Genomic DNA, 6,050 nt, shown 5'->3' with positions numbered 1-6,050 from the left:
ATTGCGATCGGATCTATTGTAATACTGAAGCTGTCAGAAGGGGAGTGTCGCTGAAAAGGCAACAGCGCGGACCACTGCCCATTATTGGCTTGCATAACAAAGAAATTTGAATTTGAATTTGTTTACCTAACGTTCCATTTTGCATAAATAAAGTATATTCATGTTTGGTGCGTAAGGTTTAAATTTGTTATTTTAACGCACGAAGCCTTCGGAACCGAACCGAAGCGACCCAAAGAATACTCATCACGGTAAATTTTGCAGATATAACGAACCGAGAAAGTGTGTGCACAGTCAGTAGACAAGATTCGCCTATGAGACCACGTGCCATAGTAGAACAAGCTAAGGCTAATCACAAAATAAATGTAAGAAAGAAAAAAATGACCTCGACTGAATCTCCTAAGCGTAAAATGGAGAATAATGCAAATTTTGGTCGACCACGAAACCAGCGCTAGTATCAAAAGCTGCATCACTTCGAGCGACCTAATATCTCTCTCTATTCGACAGAGTAAAAAAAAAAAACGAACTAAACCAAGTCTAGTACAGCGGAAAAGTCTATGTGTCGGCGTTTTCCCAAAACCCAGGTTGTGAATGCAACTTCTCAGTTCATTGCTGTATATGTTTTTAGTCTAGATTATAAACTAGAAGTGGACTTAATGCATCCGGATGTGCTTTATATTTATGAACCATTAAATGGTCTTCAAAGAGGAATTGATACGAATGAGTGGCGTGACTTACCAAGTCGACGAACGACGCTTTCAGGAATGACTCTTCGACTCTGCTTCGGGACTTATTCACGTGTGGCTTTCACGAACAAATTTTCCCTAACTGTTCCCTACATGAGCACAACCTTACAAGCTTGTGATGCGCAAAAAGATTAATGTCACCGTGATCATGCAAACACTACTTGAAATTCGTGAACTCGAGCGAGTGTGTCGCTCAGACCATAATACTTTTGATCGTTTGGTTGTTCATCTGGCAAGGAATCCTCGCGCTGAACTCTCGTCTTTAATTCCACGACGCTTCTTCATGGGGGGGGGGGAGGGGGGGGGGGGGGGCTGCTGCAAGTTTGTTTAGTCAGAAGCCCGCGTCTTCCAAAAGGACTGAAAGAATAAAGGAATATGCAGAAATGCTACGCTTGCTCGTCGTGGAAAATTTAGATCACGTATTAAAATACACAATGGCCCGTCAAATTGGTTCAAAACCCGCTTCATTCTCATACGTTATGAAGACGCGAGCAGCAATATGTTAAAAGCAGTCTCCGATGTATACGGGATGGCTTATCGAGCACGGATGCTGTTACAATTCTCAAATGGAGCCTTGATTTTCGCTTTTCGCGACAAAATCTCACTGGTTTACTTTTTCGAAGAGCCTTGCAAGCCAGCAATGAAAACCATGCGCTACACTTTAGTAAATGGCTCTGGACATCTTCAATACAACAACAGCAAGGGCACTACGAACTGCGAATATACCATTCCCAAGAAGCCTTCGCAGCCAAAAACCTTGAACTGGACTTATTACGCTAAAAGAACGAGAAATAAATACGTGTGTTTTTTCAACGGTCTGTTAAACATCGTTTGTTATTATCTGTGATTATTTTCTTTAAGTTCACTGAACGTGGAGCCCGGAGGGGGGGGGGGGGGAGTGGCTACTCGACAAAGTTTCATAGTTAGACTACATCCCTTTTCTAAAGTTTTCACTTGAGAAACCCGTTAGAATACTTAGACAAATCAGCCACTTGGTGCACCTACACGAGTACCGATATCCACATACATATTCTCCTGAGTTATCTTCAAACATTTTTTATAGCATTAGTTGAAAGAATTTGTTAAAAGATCAAAGCAATTTCCTGTGAGGATAAATGTGATGTTGGTCACTCATGGGACCTGGAGGGTTAACTGTCTAAATGACAGTTTTCCCTTCCCTTTTCTATACTTCAATTCGTGAAATCGCTTCCCTTTCTTTATTCTCAAGCCTGAAAAATTGAGAATAAGAAGGCTTTTAACATTACCTGATGTTCGTATGCTTGTTTGAACCTTAAATGTACTGTCCGTATTTCCTAACCATGGCGAATAGGGCCGCTTATTTGAACCTTAATTCTTCGTTTATCACGCGATGAAAGCTAATGATACTTTGCGTGATCCAAGCAAATGACGGGTGTTAGACCCCCCCCCCCGCCTTTCCCGTTTCAATGGTGACTCCAGCAAAGTTTTATTATACGCGAAACTGCAGCATTCATTTCAATGCAACTGTTCCTTAACTCAGAAGGGGCAGTTATTCGAGGAAAGAATCTATGAACAATTTTCTTATGCCGTTACGTCTAGCCGCCGGGTGATCAACTTACAAGTTCATGCATTGTGGTGAGCTGTCCATTGTTGATAGATAGTATCGAAAAATATATGGTTTCCTATTGGTTATTTGAAGTTTGCGTGTCTCGCCCTCCCAAATAACCATATGCACGGCATCGATATTTTTATTTGCGCCCGGGGTGTGCTAGAGAGTGCGACGGGAAAAATACAACCATGAGGCGGTATATATGGCGTTGGATGGCTGCTGTGGGTTGCTGTGTGAACTGTTCTTGATGGCATAAGTGGAAGCAAAGGTATCTAATTTATTTCGCTGTTTTTGGAGCCTGATAACTATGTATAAGTGCACTAAAGATTACTGAGAACTTCACTCGCAGTAGACATACTTTAATAATGGTCGCAACATTCTTTTTCTCAGCCTTTACGTATAAAAAACAAATAACTATTTGGGATGCATTTTGAAAAATTATGGTTTAAAACCTCTTTGATTCAAACAACCAAACCTACATCAGCATAAGGGTCTGATAATGTATTTTCTGTTTCATAATGACTTAAATTATTTCGTTAATTCTTGCGGATTTAAGATGGCCGCTTCGAAAGCGAGCAAACTCAGCGTATCGAGTAAACGTTTTACAAAAACTTTTGCTACAGAATTAGGAGCTATCCATATCAAAGAGATTCAACAAGTTTAGTTATGATACAAACAGGACCCTTAAATTAACCGTAAGTCGAAAGACCTATATCCCCAATGTTATGTCGATTAAGAGCGTAACATTCAGCTTAAATGTAGTTTAGTAAGGAGTAAAATAAAAAAGAGAAAACGTAAAAGTGGAGCAATAAGCGAAACGTTTCACGTTTTACCCACATCAACCTGAGGACCTGATAACGCATTTTCGTCATATTCAAAGTGACTTATTTTGTAATTCTTGCCGGCGGATAAATATTTTTCTTTGGAGATCATAAAGATGGCTTGGTTTGTTCGACTCCGAAGGGAGCCAACATGGCGGTTCGAAGGATTGCCTACCGTAAACGTTTTACAAAACCTATTGCTACAGAATTTATGCGTTATCCTGCTTTTTAGCTATCGATGAGATTGTTTAAACGACAAGTTAAGCCGGTATAAAACACACGGGGTCCGTGAATTCATTATAAATCGAACGACCGATATCTTCAAACAATCACGAAAGTGGGTTATCTAGCGAAGCGTTTCATTTCCTTTCATCGTACACTATACGGTGTTAATGAAAAAGCGAAAGGTCTACACAGGCTTACTAAGACGGATACAACGAACAGCTTCCAAACCTCTTTATATAGTGAATTTTGACATTTTATAACATCATTTATTGGAAAAATCATGTTAAACAAAGCTCGACAAGTCCGCCTTATCTTTAAACGCACAAAGTTTTCGGTCACAACCGAAAACTTCGCTATAAATTTGGCACATGTCAGTAAACGAGCTGGGAAATTCTATGTGATCACGTAGTTCAAACCCCAAAATAACACCTTATATTTAAACAAACAAAGTTTTCGGACGCAAGTAAAGAATTCACTGTAAAATTAAGCAGACATATTAAGGGGAAGGAAAATTGTGTGTGTGTTGACTGAAGTTTCTAAACTTAAGTCAGTCCACTTAAAACGATATCTGTTGTTTTTGCACCTTCAAAAAAAAAAACTCCTCTGGAGCATAGTTGTTTGATGTAAAAATGACCACAACTGAACTGTATAGACCACGCTATCTCGGTTAAGCAGTCAGCAAAGAAATGTTGTCCGGTGAGCGTAAGGTCCATAGAAATACATCCATTACACTGTAGAGAGAGAGAGATGGAGTTTGTACTAATATAGCGAGCATAGACTTCATAGACAGGAATCGCTCAAGGTAGCGTGTTTTAGTAGAAAAAGCTATGTTTAATTCCAAAATAACTACAAGAAGAAAACGACCAGAATTGTAGACGTTGAATCACTAAAGCGTAAAATGGAGAATGTAAATTTTGGATGACCACAAACTCAGCACGATATCGATCGATTGATCGATGTAAATAGCGCACATCAAAAGCTGAGTCGCCTCGAGCGTCCTAATACAGTGGGACCACGTTTAAACGAACCTCTTTATAACGAAGTCCTCGGTATAACGAACGATATTCTTCGCCCCAGTCGGAAATAGTCAAATATATGGAAAAGAACCCTGATGAAACCATATTTCCCCAGTCAATTGGCCGTTCCTTATATCGAGGTTCCACTGTATCTCTCTCCATTTGTCGGATTAGGACACAAACAACTGACAAACAACTGACTCAACAACTCTAGTTAGGTTGTTGAGTTCTGATATTTCAAATCTGCCCCACACATTGCCTAAACATACGGTCACCGCGTTCACTGTTTTTGTACATCGACATACAGTTTGCAATTTCTCTCTTACTTGCGTCAGGTATAATTATTCTCCAAATCTTTCTGCCGAACACAGTGTGTGAGAATACTAAAATGCAATGCGTTTGAAACTGAAAAACCATGCAACGAAGTCATTTCAAGCGAACGTGAAATAGTTGGCTTTATTGTTAGTTGACTTAGTTTGAATCCGCCCTCAGGCATTTTGCCGAAACATAGACCTTATCATAAATGGCGGACACGCGAAAGAAAAGAAAGGTAGTGAAGCATGTACGAATTTTGACGACTGAAGCCAACAATAAACCAAATATTCAAGTCTCTTTGATACCAAAACATCTACAAGATTTAAGGGCCATGTTAGCCTCCAACTGAATGATTTAGGTCAGTGAAATTATCGTTCCTGTAATATGCTTCACATAAGTTAGGGCAGACACTTAGACTGGTTTTTGCCAGGGTAGGTTTGTTTTCTCTTAAAACGGACCAAATTAGTGAGGTTCGAATAGTTGTCTCTTTATACATGTTTAGCAATGGCACACGAAATGCTATCAGAGACTTTACATAGCCAGCTATTTGAAAGGTTGTAAGCCTTGTCAACCGTTTAGCTGTCAACCGTTTAGTCCGTTTAGCTGCTTTTCGGGGATTCAGGAGTATGCTTTCCAGGGAAAGTTTTCAGATCGGTACTCTCGAAATGCCTTATCCTTCACATTTTTGGATCATTTTGTTTGTATTTTAACAGCACCTAAATTCTATCATTTCACAACAGAGACTTGAGCAAAATCGGATCAAAATGGTTTGGTCAATTTAATTGACGACCTTTGGATCTATGCTACAAGGCAATTATTATTCAACCACTAAAATGCTGAACTTCAGAAAAAAGCAACATGTAAAAATAGCAAAACTGCCAATTAGCAAAAACTCTCTTTCTTTTTCAGTAAGTTTGCGAATCATTACTTCTGTATCACTGAATTGATTTTATCCCACTAGAAACCATGATCTGTTTCAATGATCTGTAAAAATCATAAAAGCATGAAGGCTTTGATTTGATTTTGACATGTGTATTGTGTAGCCACCAATTAGATGCGAGATAAAACCACAAAAAAAAAAACATATATGCAAAGTGGAAATTCAAGCTTCTTTAAACAAATACAACTACACGGTAAAATTAAGTGGTTTGACAAAATAAAAATTTGGCGTCCCACTGTGTACAGCATCGGCGCTTTCTTTAAAAAGTTCTGCTAACAAGTGCCTGTGATCTGAAAATGAAGTTTGAGTATCGAAAACAGCTCAAAAATGCCTTACTGGTAAAATATTTCGTCATGTGCAACAATCTTGGACAAAACTAGTTGACACATGCGCATTTCACAC

General features: G+C 39.1%; 1 protein-coding gene across 1 annotated transcript in view; it reads left to right on the top strand.

Annotated features, from left to right (window-relative positions):
* Nucleotides 1-2,408: 2,408 nt before the first annotated feature.
* Nucleotides 2,409-6,050, top strand: part of LOC144638204 (carbohydrate sulfotransferase 3-like) — a 76,600-nt gene continuing 72,958 nt past the window's right edge. Inside the window, exon 1 of the mRNA XM_078497410.1 lies at nt 2,409-2,599. The gene's annotated coding sequence lies outside the window, so the exon portion shown is untranslated. The remainder of the gene's footprint in view (nt 2,600-6,050) is intronic.

Source organism: Oculina patagonica, chromosome 14, assembly GCF_052425735.1.
Source record: "Oculina patagonica isolate OP01 chromosome 14, crgOcupat, whole genome shotgun sequence".
NCBI lineage: Eukaryota > Metazoa > Cnidaria > Anthozoa > Scleractinia > Oculinidae > Oculina > Oculina patagonica.
The sequence above is the reverse complement of the archived record's forward strand: the minus strand, read 5'-3'. Positions and strand labels throughout refer to the sequence as shown.